Consider the following 21,773-nt stretch of genomic DNA (forward strand, 5'->3'; position numbering starts at 1 on the left):
GTTATTTTTAATCCTAGGTATACTCTAACTCCTAGGTGTACTTTATTTTTAATCTCATAACAACCCACTGAAGTAGGTATTATTCTTAGCTTACAGATAAGGAAATTGAAAAAATAAATGACTTGCCAGAGACACTCAGCTGGGAAGTGGCTAGACTGGGATTTTGACCAATAGCTTGAGCTTTTCCCCTTGAACCTATAAGGTGCTTCAGGCTGAAGGTGGAAAGCAGGCCTCAGATGCCCATCATTTGGATATCCCCAAACTGGCAGTGGTTTTCTCCAGCTAGCAGAGGTTCTATCATCAGGGCACTGGCATTGACACCTTTTTGGCAGAGCCACTAAAGTACAGGCCCTAAATATCTCTCAATCACCATCTACCATAAGCACCCTAAAGAACTGTTGATTGAGGGTGTGTATGTGTGATGCCTGTAAGGCAGGGGTCAGAAGGTGTGATAATTTCAAGTATATGTGTTTTGAGTTGAGGACAAATATATATGATTGGGAGATAAATTGCTTCTTTGAGAATAATTTTTTGGGAAAGGACCAGTAATCATTTAGAACTATCTAGGGATAAACTGTTCTTAGAGTTAGGGAGAGAGGAAGAGTGGAGCAAGAGGGGAAGTTGTTTTTCTCCAGAAGCCCCAACTTGGATCATGGGTCCTAGTGTGTATAGAGGCAGGATGTGGTGGAATGGACAAAGCTCAGACAGATTCACCTTAGCAACTTGGCTTGAGCAAATCACTCTACTACCTCGAGCCTCAGTTTGCTCAACTACAGATGCAGTAATCCCTAGCTCACAAAGAGAGGACTCCTGGGAATCAGAATCTGGCTTCCCCATGTGACTTCTCCAAAGAAGCCCCTCACCCAGATCTGTTCACTCTTTGGTTCTCACTGATAAGGTAGGGTTGGGGTGGGCCAATGTCTCCAATCAAATACTTAATTTCCCAGAGTCTGGGAGAGGCTGTGCTATGCAGGCATAAATGTACCAAGTCAGAAACCATCACTGGACCCCTTCCAAGGTCCAGTGACTCTGATTCCTGGGGGCTCAGAGGTGAATTAGAGTTGCTGCCCTTGAGGTGCTCAGTCCAGGGGACATTCGGGAGGGGATTTCCATCAGGGTGGTGCACTTACCCTCCCAAGAGGGTAAGGAGTGTCAGCAAAGTCTGGTTCTCTGAGTCTAGTATCCTAGTTGCACATGCTCCATAGGCAACTTCATTCACAATATACTCCCTGCAGTCCAGGCTTACAGTCAAGTGCTTGAGCCTTTGGCCTTCACAGAAGTTCAGCCTTACTAGGTGTATTAAAGTGCCTATTTATCATCACATGTGATCTTCATAATAGGGTAAGGATTCCATGTTATCCTCTTATACAGGACATGAAGCTGATGCACAGATAATAAGAAGACTAAATGGAAACCATGGGACTCAACTTCCAGACTAATGTTCTTTCTGCTTTCTACCACTCTGCCTTGCCTTATCTCACAATCACACAGTATCTGTTTAGCCTTCATTTAAGACATAGCCTCTTGGGAAATAGAGGACAAATATGAGATGGAGCTCCAGACATTGGATCTCTATTCTGATAAAGAAAAACTTGGTCTTTGGAGTTTCTGCTGTGGCACAACAGGATTGACGGCACCTCTGCAGCGCCAGGATGCAGATTCGCCCTCCAGCCTGGCACAGTGGGTTAAAGAATCTGGCCTTGCCACAGCTGCAGTGTAGGTCATAACTGAGGCTTCGATCTGATTTCTGGCCCAGGAATTCCATATGCCGCAGGCGGCCAGAAAAAAAGCACCCCCCCTCCCCCAAACAAACAAAAGACTTGGCCTCTACTCTACAGAGCCCCAATCTGATAATGAACCTCAACCTCCATGGCCCTGCCAGGTGTTGGGCCTTCCACTGAATAATTTTCGCCTCCTGGACTTTCTCCCTCTACACTCTCCCTTAGTGATTCCATCAACCAAGCTACCACCCAAATTCTAGTCCTCTGAGATGACCCACTTCCCTCCCCAAATCAGTATTTCTACCCACCTGCCCTTTCTCCTTAGTGGCAAGCCTCCCTCCCCATTAGACCCCCATCCTATGGACTCTGAGTGAAGTAAGTGTCCTTAGAGCCTGTCTTTCTACAGGCACCTGAGGCTCTATTTCACAGGGAGGAAGGGACTTGTCTAAAGGTATTCTACCAAGTCATTAGTGGTGATCAATCTAGAACCCAGATTACTGAACCATTAGCCTCAAGGTCTTCTACCTTTTCACGCACCAGGTCACTGCCACTGACTCTTCCTTTCCCTCCATTACCCACACTGAATCGGTCACCCAGTAGTCTTCAGTCTTTCTCAACCACATCTCTCTGGTTTTATTTTTACTAAAAAAATTTCTTTTCGGCTACAGCCATGCATGTGGAAGTTCCTGGGCCAGGGACTGACTCCTATACTGCGGCCGCAGCAATGCTGGATCCTTTAACCCACTGTACTTACAGGGGATTGAACCAGTGTCTCCACAGCACCCAAGCCACTGCAGTTCTCCATTTGTATTCTTGCTTACCCATAGCCACAGCCCTGGTCAAGTCCTCGTTACATCTCACCTGAATTGTTGGGATAGCCTAACTGGCAGCAGACTCCCATTCTGCTCACAGGACTTTAAGGCCCTTCACTTTCTGCACATTCTACATCATTCACATGAATTACCTGGATCCATCAATCAATAAGTCTTTCTTCCTCACCCACTGTGTACCCTGGCCCCAGGCTTGGTGATATGTGGGGTAGCCTCTGTCCCTGCTACCCCTGCCAAAACTCTTTTGGTGTAAAGTTATGACAAAAACACTACAAATGATTCACAGAGGCATGTGAGGCAGAGTTTTGATGTGAGGACTGCTGATAGGGAAGGGTTTCTGGATTGGGGGCTTGGAGAGAGATGAAACCTCTTGGCTCTCTCCACCCACCCCTCCCACCAGAATATGTAACTCTGTAATCTCCAAACCCATTATTACAACAGCCTTTCTGCTTCACTTTCCTGCCTGCAGGCACGCTTCATTCAACCTACCCTCAGAATCCATCCAGCTGCTGGGATGTTGAGCATCTTAAACCATAGTTTTGGGCCCGTGATTTTGTGACCAGTCATGTTGCTTGCACATTCTGCTGTGCAAGCCTGAGAATTTTAACAAGGTAGTATAGTGTTCTGTTCTCTGACTCCATCTTTCCAAACCTGATTTTCATGACTACAGCCACACTTTTAGTGTTTCTTAATATTTTGCATTCACCTCTATGTGTCCTTTGCTGAAAATGACTTGCCCCTCCACTTCCGCCTGATGAAATCTTTAAGACCCAACTTGCGTGCCACCTCCTCCAGGAAGACTTTACCACTTTTCCTCAGAAAGAAGCTCCTTGCTCCGAGATTCTGTGGATGTCTATTTATATATACATTTCTGCATTGCCTTAGTTCTTTCTGTAGCATCTCCTCAGGTAGATAGATCTGGAGTCCTTGGATAGTGCAGAGTGAGCATCTCATTCAGTCTCTGTAATCGCACCCAAGCAGCAGGTGCGGTATGACTCTGTCTGCCTCACCCCAGAAAGTGCTCAGGCAAGTGCCTGTTGCCCGGAACATACGACTTTCCAATTACACCGTTCATTTTTAGGCAGTCGCCTAACAGAAAATGGGCCGTCCACGGTTAGGTTACACAGCCAGGGGAGTCGGGACATTGCAGCCAGTCGCTAGGGTATCCCTACCCGCCTCCCTCTGCTCAGTTCCAAATGGGGTGTGTGTGTGAAGGAAGTAGGGGCTGGGTAGCCCGGCTAGCTCCTCCTCCGTGTCCACCCAGAGGATCTCCGAGTCACAGTAGGTCTCCTTCCAGTCCAAAGGCCTCAAGAAATTCGAAGCGGCGGTACCTTCGATATAGGGTCCTCTGTCACAGATGCGGCTCACACTCACGGATACTTTAATCTATTTATTTGGATTTTTTTTTGGAGGGAGGGGGCGTTCAATGAAGGGGAAGAGGTGGAGCAAGGCGGGGAGGCGGGCCCAGGATGACTGACGAGAGCAGCGGGGAGCCAATGGCCCGTGGGGGGCGTTCCCCCCCATTCAGGACTCCTCGCCTGGCTCGGAAGGTATGTTAAACAGCTGCTTTTAATTTGGTCTCCCCAATCTTGGGCGTTTTGGGGGGCTAGTTCACCAGCCGGTCGCTTCGGCCAGTGCGCCCTGGTACCGGCGCAACGGGTCCTGGGACGGAGCTAGGGGAGCTTGGAGTCCGGCGGCCGAGGGAGGCGAGGGGCAGGCCAGGAAGGAGAGCTCTTGGCGCCGCCCGCTCGCCAGTGTGTTTCCAAGCCCGGCCGGATCCGTGGGGAGGGGGTCGGCCCGGCCTGGGGTCGCCAGTGTGCCGGCCGTGCTGCCTAGTTTATTTCACCGAGCGGCCGGTTTCGGTAGGTTTCGGCGGCGAACTGGGTAAGGTGCCAGCAGGAGGAGATCCTCCTCGCTCCTGGAATGCCTTAAAAAATTATTGTAAAGAAGAAAAAAGGGGAGATTCCGTACACCGACTGGAACCAGGCCTGGGCTGCGGCGCGCGGGCTCGGCAGGGGGCGGCGGCCTGAGCCCGGCTGGCCGGGCCCACTGAGTCCGCGGCGCCCGGAGTTGGTCGAGAGCTGGAGTTAGCAAGGGAGCCGGGGCCCGTGGCTTTCCCCGCTAACGACGCTGGGCGAAGGCGGCAGCCGCCCGAGGGTTTTGTTTCTGTCTGCAAACTTGTCCGAGGGGGCGGTGGGCGCGCTCAGGAGAGGCGCGGGTGCCTAGGGCCCGCGGTTGTTATGGACTCTGGGGGCGGGGGCAACGCCGGACTTGCGGGAGGGGCAGCCGGGGGAAGCCACCGGAAAGAGCCCCCGCACCTCGGCACTAGCCCCATGCGCCGGTCTGGGTTCTCCGAACTCCCGGGCCGTGGCAGTAGAGCCAGCATTCGGCGCCGGAACACGGCCCGGGGGTGTGGAAAACCTCCAGGAACTCGGCGGCTTCGACTCACGGCCCCAGCTGATCCCCTTGCAAACATGGAGCTGCCTCCTTCCCCGCCCACCCCAAGGCGGCGGCAGCTCCCTTCCCATCCCCCGGTCGTGCTCCTCGCTTGCGGATGGGGTGGAGGCGGGGACGCAGGCGTGTGAGCGCGCCCACGAGGGGGTGGCCTGAAAGGGGCAGTGAAGGTCGGAAACTGGGAAAACAGTCTCCACGCTCAGAATCGGGAAAAGGAAATGCATCAGCGTGCGGGGAGGGGCGCGGGGGGCGCGCCTGTCAGCCGGGATGGCGGCCGCGGGTTGGGAGGCGGGGCGCCGGCGCGAAACGCCGAAGTCGGGCGGGGCGACGCCGCGAGAGGGGGCGCAGGGGCCCGGGCCCACGGAACGCTAGGCTGCCCCTGCCTCCACTCCTTGGCCTACCCTGTTTACTATCTACTCCCGCGACGGCTTGTGCAACCGGCTGGGAGCGGAGCTGAGGGGCGGGGCCTTTCTCTCTCTCTCTTCCACCCATCTCGGGCTCCTCAAGAGGGCCCGCCTTCTCTTGTCTTCCACTGGCTGGGAGAGACTCCCTTTTTTCCTTCTCGGTTGTTGATTGGATGACATTCTCCCGAGCTCCGCCTATCGGAGGCCGGGCTGGAGTTTAAGTTGCTAGGATTTTTTTCCATGAAGGGCGGAGGGAGGATTCCTGCGGCTTACGTGAGGCGCAAGGTCCCGCCCCTACTCCTGATTGGTGGCATATATAGCCCCTCCTCCTCCGGCGGATCGAGCTAGGAGGGGGAAGTCCACCCTGTTCCCCGCCCCCTCCCTAGCGTGTGTGCGCGCTCAGCACATGTGTGAGGCCCGCCTTGCTCCTTCGAACTGTCCTCCCGCCCGGAAGTCCCGGGCTTGAAGCCCTAGGCAAGGGGGGCGGGGAGAGCCAAGAAGGCACACAATGATTCCTCCAAGCCTCGAGATCTGGTAGACTTTACGATGAAGTTAGTGTTTTACGGCGTAGAGTGAATTTGGGGGGCTTAGCTTCCGGGATTGTGCAGGATTTGGGAGGAGGGAGGGGGTCTGCCCTTCTCGGCCAAGTATTAAATTTCTGACACTGTGGCCTGGTTATTCCCGCGACTCTCGACTTCTAGGAGATCGTCCTAAGCTTAAGCTTCAGAATGCTGCGGACGCTGGCAGTGTTTTCTTCTCAGCGCAAAGCAGCTGCTGACCTTATTTGGCTTTATTAAAACTCTGAGCAACCTAGGATTGGCCTGGACACCTTAGGCAAGACCCCGCGCAGCTCACCCCCTCTTGACAGAGGAGTCGAGGGCGGCCCGATTCGGCTTGGGTTCCAAGTGGTTTTTGATGTCCATGTGGGAGCACCGTGTGCCACCCAGTCTAGGGAGCAGGGGACGGCGCAGAGTTAAATTAGCCCACGGCCAGTTCTGCATAAATGCTGCTTTCTCGTAATCTCTAGAGGTTTGGCATGGGGGTCTCCTCTGTTTCGTCGGTGTGACTTATTTTTTGAGTTCCTTCCTGGAGCAAGGCTTGGCTCTCGGCGAGACTGCCCCCAACTGTCGGCTATTCATGGAGTTCACAGTTCGCTGCTTGTCCTTGCGGCTTGGAGTCAGGCCCACCTGTTGCCCGCACTCATTTCTTGACGTCTCCGCTTGATTGCCGAGGGAAGACAAGCTAGGACTTAGGAGTGAATTACCTGGGGCCTGGCCCTTGCTTACCCACTGGGCTCTCTAGGGGGAGTAGCCCTTTTGCGGAAGAGAGCGGGAAAACTAGTCCCGCCCCCTCCTCTCCTAGCGCTCCAAGAGCGCCCTCCAAGCAAGGCCAGTGTCAGTTCGTCCTATTTACTGAATAAATAAAAGCAACCGAGATATCTCAGGCACTTTGTCTCTCTGTGTCAAGGCTGTATTACCTACACAGAGAGGGACTAGGGACTGTCATTAACACTCGCTCGCCAAGGAGGAGGAAATATAGCTGTTATTACTTTTGTCCCCAACTTTGGAATTTTTTATTTTTTCTCTGAAGTGTGGAGCGAAGTTTCATTTATGCCATGGTCTGTTTAGTCTCCTTTCTCAGTTCCTCCAGTTAGAGGATGCCTCCAGATCTGCTTTGGAGATCGCGAGTGTCTTACACTTCAAGCTCCGCCTTCCGGAGGCTTGCCAGGGCGTTGGTTCTTAGGGCCCTGCCCTTATTTTGGTTATCTCCGCCCTTTTAGGACTGCATATTCAGGTTTAGGGAGTGTCGGCTTTAGAACTATGCAGTCACCCCTAGCTGCGGGCTGAGCAACCCCTGGGGCTATTCCTTGGCATTGGTGTCTAACCTATAATTTTGTATTTTACTTACTGGAAGTAGCTGTCGGCTGCTTGGGATATTTGTGTTTGCAAGGAGGCAGCGTGCGGAAATGTAAACTGTAATGAGAAAGCTGGATAGGAAATATGAGGTTCTCTCTTTTTTTTCTTTTTTTGTAAGCGGGTCCTCCACGGTGGCGATGCTGCCGTCCCTCCCTTTCAAGTCCCAGGGCATCGGATTCCCGCTGCTGAGCTCCGCACCACCTCCTGTTTCGGGCCCTGGAACTCTCTGCTCTTCAGTCTCTAGTGTAAACATTCCACAAAAGGACTGCTAAGGTTCAGCCTCCTCGCGCAGGGCGGAGTCAGCTTCTTCCTAGACGGGCATCCTGGCCAATAAAGGATCCTACCGGCGCCAAGCTACCCAATCCGATGATTGGGGGCAGGGCCTGGCCAGGCGGTGCAGTAGGAGGAGCCCAGTCTCACGGACATTTTATCCCACATAGGTTACTTACCTTCCTGGGGCAGTCAGAGAGCGAGGGGTAGCCTTCCATTGCGATGACCGGCGAGGGCGGGAGCGGAGTTTTTGGGCCTGTAGCTGAGACGGCACGGGGCGGGACGCGTGGAGTCCTCCAATGAGAGGTGAAGAGCTTCCCTGCTTCCTCCAATAGTGTTGCGGCTTGGGGGTGGGATTCGGCAATTCGTCTCCAATAGGCGGGGTTGAGTTAGGGAAGCTCCCCGCCAATAGGGGCGTGGAGAAGGTGAGCGGCTCCCCCTCCCCTCCCGGCCGAGGGGGAAGGGGCGGGCAGTCGGCAGGCAGGGCGCGACGATTGGCTAAACCTTTAACTGACGGATAGTGCGACCAGTGGCGAAGCGAAGTTGATTCTTCCCTCTGCGGGGCGGGCCTGGGGAGTGGGCGGGATTTCCCGGGTAACAGAGAAGCGGCCGCGGCGGTAGAGGCGGCGGAGACGGTTTCTCCATCTTCCCCCCCTCCCCTTCCCCCCTCGGAGTTTCCCTCCCTCCCTCCCTCCCTCCTTCCCAGTCTGGGCACCGGGGCCTGTGACCGCTTCATTAGCGAAGAGGAGGCTGCCAGTTCTCTTTGGCGGGCCTGTGCCCCGCGCGGTTCTCGGGGCCTCCCTGCTGAGCCTGAGGCTCACGCCGAGAGGGACACGCAGTGAGGAGCGGCCCGAGTAGCTTTGCGGTAAGAGCATGCCGGACCGGGGTTGGGGCGGAGAGCCTGTTGGCGGGTAACGCTGGACTCGAGGGTGTGTATTTGTGGGGGGGCTGACCTCCTCGGCTTCCCGTAGAGCGGACGGGCGGGAGGTGTGTGGATGTGTGAGGGGGGTGGGGGGCGGAGCGGGGTAGCTCTTGGTGCGGGAGGGGGAGGAGAGCGTAGACCCGGTGCGCGCGGAGGGGGCGGGCTCTCGCGCCGCCGCTCAGGGGCGGGGCCGACGCGCGCGTGCGATTGTGGAGAAAGGGGCGGGGCGGGGCCCTGCGCTCTGTGCTATTTGCGACCGACCACCCCCCCCTTGTCCTCCCGGGGTGGGCGGGGCTTTGGCTGGGCTGCCTTGTACTGGCCTGATAAGTCAAGGGTCTCCCGCGTGCGGCTTCGGGGCGCGGCAGGGAGGGGGCGTGAGGTCTGCCTTCCTCCGCCTTCCCGGGCTCGGGTTGGCCGGAGGGGCAGTACGGAGCGGCAATGCCACTCCCCCTGGCGATCCTCCCCCTTCCCCCTGGTTTCCGCCTCCTTGGCAAGTGAGGCGGGGCTCGGGAAAGCCCGCTGTCCGGTCTGGCTGGGAGTCGCGGCGCCTAGATTTGCCCCGCCCTATGTCTCGGTGGGTGGGAGGGGCCTCCCGACTGCGAACTATGGAGGTGTCAGGACTTTCTCTGGTGGCTCGCCCGTGCCTTTTGCCTTGGGCACGAGGGCCAGGTGCCAGAGCTGTTGTCTCTGATTTGCTCCATGCTATATAGATGACACCGTGCAGCCTGAAGAGTGGGAACGCAGTCACCGCCACTCCTCTCTCGGTTGTAATTATTGGGGTGGGTTGCTCAAGGAGCTTTCGTTGGAGTCTGTGGTCCAGCGCTGCTCGTGCTGTGACCGGGCTTCCGCAGCGCTGATGGTGGGGGATGGGCAGAGTGTCTTCAGAGACTAGAAATGTGGCCGGGGACAACCTTTCCTGGAGTTCCCTTGATGTGCAGTTGCCTTCGCTGTACGGGGCGGGGCTTCCTTTGAGCCAATGGGGCGGTGGGTAGTTAGTTAGACTTGGCCACTGTTTAGGTGCTTTGGAACTTCAAACTCAGCCAAAAAAAGGCTGTGGCAGCTCCTGTTCACAAGGCTGAGATTTAGAAAAGAAAGGGTTGGATTTACATTTTACTGTTAAAGATGATTATTTATAAAAGATGGTCATTTAAAAAAAACTCAGACTTTGAATTGAAAATTCCAATTTTTTCAGCTCCTGCATTTTCAAATGCTTTAATTGTACAGATGGTCCTGCTGTGTAAGCTTAATTTCACTAAGAAATAAGTTGCAATTTAGATAACTTTATATGGTCTTGAAAAGTCTTCTGGTTTTATGTAATTCTGTTAGAACATCTAGACCACTTTCTACTTATATTCTGTAAAATTTAGTGTTCTTGCCTTATTTTATTAGAGTAGGGTGAATAGAGGACTAGTGTAGCCTTGTGTATGTGACTTATGTAGTGTTGCCCTACAGCCTGTATTGGGAATTGCCTTATGACGTTTCAAGTTTGATGAACCGTTTTAATTGAGGTTATTGCTCTGAGTTGAGACATTTTCTTTAAGATAAATTACTTATGTTCATTCATTGTTTTTCGTGAGAAAATAAACAAGTATGTTTACTTATGTACTAATATCTGAGCAAGCCCTCTGGCTAATTAACTAAACCGAAGTTAAATTCTAGATTTGTGCTTTGCTCATTTGGGACTGAGAGCTTGGTGCCCTGTGCTATACTCATGTGAAGAGATTGTCTCACCTTCTTAGCTAAGGAAGTAGCAATGGTGACAGCAGCTTTTCAGTTTGGTTATGGTGACTGTAATAGAATTGTGGTAGAGACAGAAAACTTGGGTGTTTTTCCTGTTGCTGTATACTGACAAAGATAATGAAGGCAGTGGAGAATTTATCATTGAGGAAAGTTTGGTTAACACATAGTTGTTCCCAACTTGCAGTGTTGTGTGCTGGGAAACATAGAAGACCTAATTCATGCCCTTAAAGAATATGTTGTCTGTTGGTGAGTCAGGGTCAGAAGTCCCACATAAGCTTTACGAATTTGAGTAAAAGCCTGGATATGCTGCATTAGGAAAGTTTTCATAAATGCTTCTTACCTCTTCAAATATCAATATCATATACTATAGTTTCGTCAAAGATGCTAGATAGATTGGCATTTTGTAATTATGAAGGTTTCACCTAAAGAGTAAAACTTGTTATGTTTTTTTAGGGAAGGAGATGTGTAGTAATTTGATAAGATTACTGGCAGAGCATGGTTCTGTTTACATCTTCAGTGTAAACAGGCAAGATACTGGAGAGCTATGCAAGGCAGATGTTAGTGACTGTGAATTTTAGTTGGAATTAAGATAATATCCATGACGTTCAGTAATCTATGAAGTGCATTAAAAGGCTTTCTTCCTATTCTTACTTTTTTTTTTTTTTTTAATGTCTTCATCCATGACATATAGAAGATCCCTGGCTAGAGAACAAGTCTGAGCCACAGCTTCAACCTACGCCATAGCTGAGGCAACACTAGATACTTAACCCACTGCAATGGGCCGGGGATCCCACCCAAGTTTCCTCAGAGACAGTGCTTCATCCTTAACTTGCTGTACCACAACAGGAACTCTTAAAAGACTTTCCTACTCTTCTGGATAACTCCAGCAACCAAGAGTTTGTTAAGCTTTATTTTCTGTAGATTCTTATAAAGATGATAGTTCAATGCTTTTTCAAATTACACCCTCTGTCTCCTTGAATAATAAGAATAACGAGTTCCTGTAGTGGCTCAGTGGTAAAAAACCTGACTGGTATCCATGAGGATGTGAACTCAATCCCTGGCCTTGCTCAGTGGGTTAAGGATCCGGCGTCGACATGAGCTGTGGTGCAAGTTGCATATGCACCTTGGATTTGACATTGCTGTGGCTGTGGCATAGGCCGGCAGCTACAGCTCTGATTCGACCCCTAGCCTGTGAACTTCATATGCTGCATTGTGGCCCTAAAAAGACCAAAAAAAAAAAAAAAAAAAGAAGAAGAAGAATTTACGTTTATTGAGCCCTTTACTATGCATTTGTCAACCAATTTAATCTTCACTAAAACCTTCATAGTGGGTTCTTCGAAATCTGTTTTTTAAAGCTTAGGAGGAGTTCCCCTTGTGGCTCAGTGGTGAACGAATCCGACCAGGGACCATGAGGTTGCGGGTTCGATCCCTGGCCTTGCTCAGTGGGTTAAGTATCCAGTGTTGCCATGAGTGGTGGTGTAGGTTGCAGACACAGCTCAGATCTCCCATTGCTGTGGCTGCGGCATAGGTCGGCAGCTGCAGCTCTGATTTGACCCCTAACCTGGGAACCTCCATATGCCGCAGGAGCGGCCCAAGAAAATGGCAGAAAGCCAAAAAAAAAAAAAAAAAAAGGCTAAGAAAACAGTGGGACAGCCAGAATCTGAACCCAGACCTTCCGGTTCCAGAGTCCATGCTCCTAATGCTATACTTCACCTGGTTCTTGTCTAAGGATAATAAACAGAGAAGGAGCAGGGTGGGGTTTTGCGTGCGTGCATGCGTGTTGTGGTAAAATACATATAAACATAAAAAATTTATGATTTTACTTGTTTTAAATGTACAATTCAATGACAGTAAGTACATACACATTGTTGTGCAGCTGTCATCACCATCCATTTCCAGAATTTTTCATCATCCCAGACTGAAACTCTGTACCCATTAAACAATAACAACTCCGTTAAACCTCACCTCTAACCCCTCCCCCACAACCACCACTCTCCTGTGTCTATGAATTTGACTTCTGTAAGTATGTCATGTCAGTGGAATTATACAGTATTCGTCCTTATTTCACTTGGAATATTAATATTGTCTTCAAGATTCATCCATGTTGTAGCATGTATCAGAATTACCTTTTTACAGTTAATAATATTCCGTTATATGTATATACCACATTTTGTTTATTCATGTGTTGCTGGACATTTGGGTTGTTTTTAACCTCTTGGTTATTGTGAGTAATATTGCTAGGAAAGGTGTATAAATATCTTTTCAAGTACTTGCTTTGAATTCTTTTAAGTCTATCCCCAGAAGTGTAATTGCTAGGTCATGTGGTAATTCTGTGTTTAATTTTTATTTATTTTATTTTTTTTTTATTTTTATAATTTTTTTTTTTTTTTTTTGTCTCTTTTTTGTTGTTGTTGTTGTTGCTATTTCTTGGGCTGCTCCCGCGGCATATGGAGGTTCCCAGGCCAGGGGGTGAATCGGAGCTGTAGCCACCCGCCTACGCCAGAGCCACAGCAACGTGGGATCCGAGCCGCGTCTGCAACCTACACCACAGCTCACGGCAACGCCGGATCGTTAACCCACTGAGCAAGGGCAGGGACCGAACCCGCAACCTCATGGTTCCTAGTGGGATTCGTTAACCACTGCGCCACGACGGGAACTCCCTGTGTTTAATTTTTAGAAGAATCAGTAATGTGTTTTTGAATTCAGGTTTGAGGGGGAAAGATTGGGGTTCAGATTCTAAAGGCGAATTGAGTCAATGTGCTTTTGTTTTTGCTTTTTTTGGGGGGGGGCGCTGTACCCACACCATATGGAAGTTCCCTGGCCAGGGATCAAACAGCCACAGCAGCAACCCCAGCTGCTGCAGTGACAATGCCAAATCCTTAACCAGCTGGGCCGCAGGGGAACTCCTCAACATACATTCTTGACCACTTTTTTTTTTACTGAAGTATAATGTACAGTATTATATGTTTCAGATATACAACATGGTGATTCATAATTTTTAAAGGTTATCAAGCATCTTTTTTTTTTTGTCTTTTTTTTTTTTTTTATCTTTTTATTAGGACTGCACCCGTGACATGTGGAGGTTCCCAGGCTAGGGGTCAAATTGCAGCTACAGCTGTCGGCCTATGCCACAGCCACAGCAACACAGGATCTGAGCCGTGTCTGCCACCTACACCACAGCTCAGGGCAACGCTGGATCCTTAATCCACTGAGCGAGGCCAGGGATCCAACCCACAACCTCATGGTTCCTAGTCGGTGTTTGTTAGTCACTGAGCCATGAGGGGAGCTCCTTGAGCATCTTCTTAAATAGCTCTGGGCTAATGCAGGAAGAGTCTTTGTCCCTGAGAAGTTTATATTCTTAGAAGAAAAGGTAAATATTCGCATAATATGAATTTACTACCCATCAATCCCTTAGAGTATAAGAGTCATGTACAAAGAGCTATAAGAAATTCAGAGGAGAGCCCACCTTAGGGATGGATGAAGGGGGGTTACTAAATGAGAAATGGAAGAGAGAAGTTTAAAATCATAGATCCTGTTGAGGGGAGTTGTTAGATCTCTCAAAATACTGTCAGAGTGCTTTGGAATAATCAAAGAGATGGCATTGTATTAAAATGAATTGTCTGTCTTCCAGAGTTGGTGATCCTGTTCTCCTCAGTGTGCAGATGTGACTGCTTCCACTGCTTTGGAAGGTAGTTAAAGAGTCCCAGTGAAGAAATTATGGACTTGGCATAACTTGTTGCTGTTACTATGTCTAGCTCAAGATATATTAATATGGTTAATTATTGCTTCCTAATACTTCTTTTCATTCACATGCCTTAATGTTTCTGCTACTTTAATAAGTGAACAGTAGAAGTAATATCTTAGGATTTTTATTTTTTCTTATTACAGTTTAATTAATTCTGGGTATTTGTTTTTTGTAGAGGTTAAGGTCAAATAAAGAAACCCATCCAGCAGCATACTTGTAGTCTGAATCAGGGTTCTGCCATTATTATTATTATTATTATTGTTTGTCTTTTTAGGGCCATACCTGTGGCATATGGAAGTTCCCAAGCTAGGGGTCAAATCGGAGCTGTAGTTGCCAGCCGACAAGGCAAGGGATGTGTAGTGTCTGCAACTTACACCACAGCTCATGGCAATGCCGGATCCTTAACCATCTGAGTGAGACCAGAGGTCGAACCCACATCCTTATGGATACTAGTTGGGTTCGTTACAGCTAAGCCGCAATGGAAACTCTGGGGTTCTGCCATTATTATGTTACATTTTTTTCCCAATATTTCAAGTTTTGTTTTTCTGACATTTTTCTTTTAAAATGTGAATTCTGATTGTCTTTAGACAATCATTTGATTGTCTTTTAACAACATATTAACAAAAAAAACTCCTTGACTTCCTTTAATTATGTAACTTTCTTTTGGGGTCTGTTTCCTCTGAAGACCGCCCGGTGGGATCTGTTGTCAGTTATAACCACATGCAGATTTTTTTTTTTTTTTTGCTTTTTAGGGCTGCAGTTGTGACATAAGGACTTTCTCGGACTAAGGGTCGAATTGAAGCTACAGCTGCCATCCTACCCCACGGCAATACAGGATCTGAGCCAAGTCTGTGACCTACACCACAGGTCATGGCAACCCCAGATCCTTAGCCCACCAATCGAGGCTAAGGATTGAACCTGCAACTAGTAAGATTCATTTCTGCTGCGCCATAATAGGAACTTTATGTGCAGATTTTTTTTGTTTCTGTACATTTGTAGGGCGACAACCTTATACTGGCTCCCCTTAGGGAGAGCTGCACCAGTGGTTCACAGTTCATATAGATTTAGACTTTATTTTGATAGCCTTAGTGCCAAAGGCAGTGCTGGCACACAGTAGGTGATAGATAATTTACAAACAAAATGAACTCTAATGGCCTTCGTTTGCTAACTAGAGGGTACCTCTGTTTTAGTTGGCATTTATTTTTATTTATTTATTTATTTTTGTCTTTTTGCCATTTCTTGGGCTGCTCCTGTGGCATATGGAGGTTCCCAGGCTAGGGGTCGAATCAGAGCTGTAGCCCCCGGCCTACGCCAGAGCCACAGCAACGCGGGGTCCGAGCCCCGTCTGCAACCTACACCACAGCTCACGGCAACGCCAGATCCTTAACCCACTGAGCAAGGGCAGGGACCGAACCCGCAACCTCATGGTTCCTAGTCGGATTCATTAACCACTGCGCCACGACGGGAACTCCTTAGTTGGCATTTAACTTCAAAATTAGTTAGGCATTTATTGGTAGCAATTTCTAACTGATACATCTCTTTTTTGCCCCTCATTTCTTTTGATTTTGTCCTCACTCTCTTTTTTGTATGTGTTATTTACCACCGTTATGACAATGGATGCTTCCTCAGTCCTGCTGGTATCCTCTGGGGCTAGGCGTGTTGATTTGCAAGCTGTTGAAGGATATACAGAGCCACAGTTCATTATCCACAACTTTGAAATGCAAGAATTTTGTTTGTTTGTTTTGTAAGTTTGGTTCTAGGACTAATTTAGGGGCTCAGCCTGATCTAGGTTGTCTCTTGGTACAGAAATGTGAATGTGCTTGATTATGGAGCACTATATTTTGCTCTATATTACCTTTCGAAAATCCACGCAGTGCTGGTGACTAACAAATTTCTGCCTCTCAGAGTTCCCGTCGTGGCGCAGTGGTTAACGAATCTGACTAGGAAACATGAGGTTGCGGGTTCGGTCCCTGGCCTTGCTCAGTGGGTTAACGATCCGGCGTTGCTGTGAGCTGTGGTGTAGGTTGCAGACGCGGCTCGGACCCCGCGTTGCTGTGGCTCTGGCGTAGGCTGGCGGCTATAGCTCCGATTCGACCCCTGGCCTGGGAGCCTCCATATGCCGCAGAAGCGGCCCAAAGAAATAGCAAAAAAAAAAAAACAAATTTCTGCCTCTCACTGGGGACCTCTCACCTGTACTGTAGATAAACAAATCCAGTGACCCACTTCATATTTCCTTTTGGATGTCTAATAGGTATATCTCTTTCTGTTTTTTTCTTAAGTGGTCTATCAGCAAATACTATTTGCTCTATATTCAAAATATCCAGAACTTGACCACTTAACCCCCAACTTCAGCAGTGAGTGCCGCTAATATCTCTAGCTTGGATTATTTCAGTAGCACCTTTGTTATTGCCCCTCCTCAGTTTGTTCTTTTTTCTTTTCTTTTTTAATTGGCTGCACCTGTGTTATGTGGAAGTTCCCAGGCCAGTGGTTGAATCCACACCACAGCAGCAACTTTAGCCACTGCAGTGACAGCACTGGATCCTTAACCTGCTGTGCCACAAGGGAAATCCTCCTTCAGTCTGTTTTCTACAAAGCAACCCAGGTGGTTCTCTGTGTAAAACCCTCCAGTGGCTTCCCATTTCATCCTGCGTATTAAATCTGAGACCCTATGAGAGCAAACATAATATGCTCCCTACCTACTACCCCCAACTCTGTTACCTCTCTGACTTCATTTCCTATTAGTCTCTCCTCCATTTCACTCCAGTTACATGGCCTTTTTGCTGTTCTTGGAAAATACAAAGCATGTATGTACATCAGAGTCTTTGCATTTGCTGTGCACTCTGCCTATATAATGTTTCTCCTGATTTCCACATGGCTAGCTATTTACTTAGTTCCCTTACAAGTTACCTTATTAGTGAGGTATTGTTTGGTTACTTTGACCTAAAATTTCAAAAACTCTTCCATGCTCTTTCTTCTTGGCACTTGTCACTGTCTAATATTCTGAACATTTTGTTGATTACTGTCTATTTCTCTCACTAAAATGTAAACTTCCCAAGGGAGGAGAGTTTACCCTAGCTCCCAAAACAATGCCTGGTGCATAATATGCACTCAATAAGTACTAAATAGTAGAGGATGCGTGCAGGAATCAATGACTGATTTGGTTTCTACCACAGCAAAACAGTAAGCTAGGCAATTGGAGGATACAAAGATGGTTAAAGATTTGTGTGTCCATGTCTGCGTGGGGATAGAAATATAGGTAATAAGATAGAGGCAGTATGAGATGAGTGACAAATCTACATATCTATCCTCTTTAGAACTGCTTTGAGTTGTATTTCTTTCTCTTTTTTTCCCCCCGCTTTTTAGGGCTGTGCCCGTGGCATATGGAGGTTCCCAGGCTAGGGGTCAAATCAGAGCTACAGCTGCCAGCCGCAGCCATAGCAATATGGGATCTGAGCCATGTCTGCAACCTATAACACAGCTCATAGCAACGCCAGATCCTTAACCCACTGAGCAAGGCCAGGGATTGAACCTGAGTCCTCATGGATACTAGTCAGAGTCGTTTCCGCTGTACCATGGTGGGAACTACGAGTTCTGTTCTTTATAATGCTTTCTTTATAGTTTTAGTGAGCATATCTTCTGTTACACTTAGTCCATAGTTTTGTTCCATTCCCAGTTAATTTATAGAAACCTTGTCACACAGACTAAATGTTAATGTCCTTGAGAATAGGGAGACACAATGATTTCCTTCTTTTATGTTCCCCTACTATTAATGTTTAATTTTTTAAAACTGTTCACCTTGAAATAATTTTTGTCTTAAAAAAAAGTTGCAAAAATAATGCAGAGAATTGCTACAGAGGAATAAACTTGCCATAATGGAATATACTCTTTTTAGTTATTACTACTTATACATCTGACCTGTATTGTGGGATCTTAATGATCTTAGTTATTCTATATCTTGAAAGACATTTTGGTCCTTCATCATGTTAGGAATTACTTTATCATTACTCATCAGTTATTCCCAACTATGCTAAAAAAGACTAAAATAATAAGAAAACTGGAGTTCCCATCGTGGCGCAGTGGTTAACGAATCCGACTAGGAACCATGAGGTTGCGGGTTCGGTCCCTGGCCTTGCTCAGTGGGTTAACGATCCGGCGTTGCTGTGAGCTGTGGTGTAGGTTGCAGACGCGGCTCGGATCCCGCGTTGCTGTGGCTCTGGCGTAGGCCGGTGGCTGCAGCTCCGATTCAACCCCTAGCCTGGGAACCTCCATATGCCGCGAAGCGGCCCAAGAGATAGCAACAACAACAACAACAAAACAACAGCGACAAAAGACAAAAAGACAAAAAAAAAAAAAAAAAAAATAATAAGAAAACTGAAGAGTGATGGAATTGCCTAGAAGGATGATGTAGTAGTAAAATTAAGTCATCACTGCTTCACTTCAGTTTTCCTACTGCTTTGTCCAAAGCATTTATGAAGCATCTATGAAAAAAGTGTAAGTTAGGAGTTCTCATCATGGCGTAGTGGAAATGAATCAACTAGTATCCGTGAGGACACAGGTTCGATCCCTGGCCTCGTTCAGCGGGTTAAGGATCTGGTGTTGCTGTGAGCTGTGGTGTAGGTTGCAGACACATCTCTGATACCCCGTTGCTGTGGCTGTGGTGTAGGCTGGCAGCCATAGCTCTGATTGGACATTTGGCCTGGCAACTTCCATATGCCACAGGTGCAGGCCTAAAAAAAAAAGAAAGTGTAAGTTCCTACTATGGTGCGAGGGGATCACCGGCAGGATCAGCGGTGTCTCAAGCGCTGGGGCAGGTTTGACCCCTGGCACAGTGGGTTAAAAGGATCCAGTGTTGCTGTGATGTGGGTCATAACTGCGGCTCAGATCTCATCCCTGACCAAGAAATCCATATGCCACAGGGAATCCACAAAAGAAAAGGAAACAAAACAAAACACGAATCAACATATCTGTGAAACAAAAACAGATTCACTATAATATATAGAGAACAGACTTGTGGTTGCCAAGGGGGTGGGGGAGTGGGAAGGGGAGTTAGGAATTAGCAGAGCAAACTATTATATATAGCATGGATAAATAAGGTCCTACTATATAACACAGAGAACTATATTCAATATCCTATGATAAACCATAATTAGAAGAATACGCAAAAGAATATGTATGTGTAACTGAATCACTTTCCTATACAGAGAGATTAACACACTATTGTAAATCAACTATACTTCAATAAAATAAAAAAGTTGGGGGATGCCATCTTAAACATGTAAGTTATTAACATTTGGGGTTTCTGGGTGAAGAGTATATGACAGTTCTTTATACTACTATTTTTATAATTTTTTAAAGCTTTTATTCAACATGTCATACCTGTAACCTTTCATTTTCGTCCTATAATGGCAAAGAGAAGAAAACTAACAAAGGAAGACATTGCGGATTTATTAGAGGAATTAGTAGGTGAATTGCAACAGATAGCAGCACTCTAGGCTGTAATGATGATGGTAGAATTGAGTGTGTAAGTCAAGCTGCAGACTTGAGTCTTCAGGTGACAATACCCTAGATGAATTTTCTCAGACTGAAAAATTTGAGTGGATAATATATTTCTGAGGGGGGCGGGGGAAGAAATATGGTGTTGTCATCCAGGAATCATTCAGCAGGAAGAACTTTAAAATGCAATATTTTCTCTTTTTTTAGGGCTGCACCCGTGGCATATGGAAGTTCCCAGGCTAGGTAGGAGTCAAATCAGAGCTGTAGCTGCCGGCTTACGTCATAGCCACAGCAATGCCAGGTCCCAGCTGTCTGTGAACTACACTACAGTTCATGGCAATGCCAGATCCTTAACGCACTGATCCGAGACCAGGGATCAAACCTTCATCCTCATGGATATAGTCAGATTTGTTACCACTTAGCTACAGTGGGAACTCCAAGAATGCAGTATTTTCTACAAGAATCACAACCATTCCAGTTTGCTAAAAGAATGTAAAAGATGGTATTCTTTCATCTTTTAGGGCTGCTTTTATACCAAAACTTAGTACGGTTTATAAGCAGATAGTTGGCAAAGACAGGTGTGTATACAAAGGTGATAAGAAGGAAACATGAAAAAATGAAAAAAATTATTGGATTGATAGTTCTAGGTAGTACTTATTAGTCTAAAACTGAGAATGCTTGCAATTATGGAGCAAAGAACATGATTGTCCTCTCCAACAAAATTAAGAACTAAGTTTTTCAAAGTTGTGTTTGATGATACGAGGGCAAAAAGGGCTCAAAAGTAACAATGTGCAGAGTTTCTGTCATGGCTCAGCGGTTAATGAATCTCACTAGCATCCATGAGGACGCAGGTTTGATCCCTGGCCTTGCTCAGTGGGTTAAGGATCTGGGGTTGCTGTGAGCTGTGGTGTAGGTTGCAGATGCGGCTCAGATCCTGTGTTGCCATGGCTGTGGCATAGACCAGCAGCTACAGCTCCAGTTAGACCCCTAGCCTGGGAACTTCTGTATGCCACAAGTGCGGCCCTAAAAAGCCAAAAAAAAAAAAAAGGTGACAATAAGCTACAACTTTACTTGAGATTTATTTGAGATCTAAAATAAAAACTTAAAGGAATTCTCTTTTGGCTCAGCCAGTTAAGGATCTGGCATTGTCACTGCAGCAGCTTGGGTCACTGCCGTGGTTCCTGTTCAATCCCTGGCCCAGGAACTTTCACAGGCTGTAGGTTCAGCCAAAAGAGAAAATTTTATAGAATGGCTATGTTCCAAGTTCAGGTTCATTCATGACAGTTGATTAGTCAGTTGCATTTTAACTGCATTTATTGCCTGTTTTGGGTATTTATATCTTTAAAACCAAGGAAATATGTAATAAAAATTTGGATTTGCTATTTAAATTCTTACTAAAAAGATTTTTTTTTCTGCACCTGTGGCATGTGGAAATTCTTAGACCAGGGATCAAGCCTGCGCCACACTTGTAGCCTGTGCCACGGCTGCGGCAGTGTTGGATCCTTAACCCACTGTGCCATAAGGGAATTTCTTTTACTAAAATTTCTAGTAAAGATGCTTTAAACCCAAATGGTAAATGATAATGATGTTTTTCTGGTACACTGAGTGTGAAAGGTGAATCCATGTCATGAAGAAAAGAGTGATGTCTTCTGCACATACAAGATGATTGTCCTGAGCCACCTTGGTAAAAATTGCTGTGACACCATAGTATGACATAACCCCACCAAAGCTCACAAATGGTATATGTCAGGGAGTTCTTGCTGTGGGTCAGTGAGTTAAGAATCTGACTATAGGGGCTAGGGTCTTTGCAGAGGCTTGAGAAGGCTCAGGTTCCATCCCTGACCCAGCAGGTGGGTTAAAGGGTCTGGCTTTGCCACAACTGCAGTGTAGGTTACAGCTGAGGCTTAAATTCATTGTCCTGCCTGGGAACTTCCATATGCCCAAGGGTAGGGACATTTAAAAGGAGGGGGTATGTCATGGGGAATTGTCATTATATTACACCGAGGTTTCTCAACCTTGGCACCGTTAGCATTTTGGGCTGAATAATTCTTCGTTGTGAGGGGCTGTCCTGTACATTGTAGGATGTTTACAACATTCCTGGCCTCTATTCATGAGATGACAGTAGCATCCTTCTGGAATTGTGACAACCAAAAATGTCTTCCAGAATTGCCAAATGGGCCCTGGGGGTAGAATCTCCCCAGGTTGGGGACCATCTCATTGAAAGAATGTGAAACTGTGTTCAGGGGAGGCTTGGGTATCAGATGTTATAGCATTTTAA

At 47.5% G+C, this 21,773-nt stretch overlaps 1 protein-coding gene and 1 long non-coding RNA gene across 21 annotated transcripts in view; one reads left to right on the forward strand and one right to left on the reverse strand.

Annotated features, from left to right (window-relative positions):
- The first annotated feature begins 4,073 nt into the window (after positions 1-4,073).
- Positions 4,074-21,773, forward strand: part of SIN3A (SIN3 transcription regulator family member A) — a 73,704-nt gene continuing 56,004 nt past the window's right edge. For 5 of the 20 annotated variants that reach the window (XR_014810527.1, XR_014810531.1, XR_014810530.1 and 2 more), the window contains exon 1: positions 8,196-8,460. The gene's annotated coding sequence lies outside the window, so the exon portion shown is untranslated. Of the gene's footprint in view, positions 4,436-7,759; positions 7,902-8,195; positions 8,461-9,097; positions 9,297-13,888; positions 13,947-14,754; positions 14,930-21,773 lie in introns of those variants that run through there. The other 15 variants (XR_014810528.1, XM_003482238.5, XM_084968713.1 and 12 more) reach the window with 14 other exon arrangements.
- LOC146401643 (uncharacterized) lies at positions 6,156-7,565 on the reverse strand. Its single transcript, XR_014810552.1, has 2 exons — positions 7,318-7,565; positions 6,156-6,628 (listed from the first exon to the last, which is right to left on the reverse strand). It is a non-coding gene; the product is annotated as an uncharacterized LOC146401643 (long non-coding RNA).

This window comes from Sus scrofa, chromosome 7, assembly GCF_054392235.1.
Source record: "Sus scrofa isolate SSC_HxYL_T2T_F1_AM1 chromosome 7, Sscrofa_HxYL_maternal_Yorkshire_Landrace_v2.0, whole genome shotgun sequence".
NCBI classification, from domain to species: Eukaryota; Metazoa; Chordata; class Mammalia; order Artiodactyla; family Suidae; genus Sus; species Sus scrofa.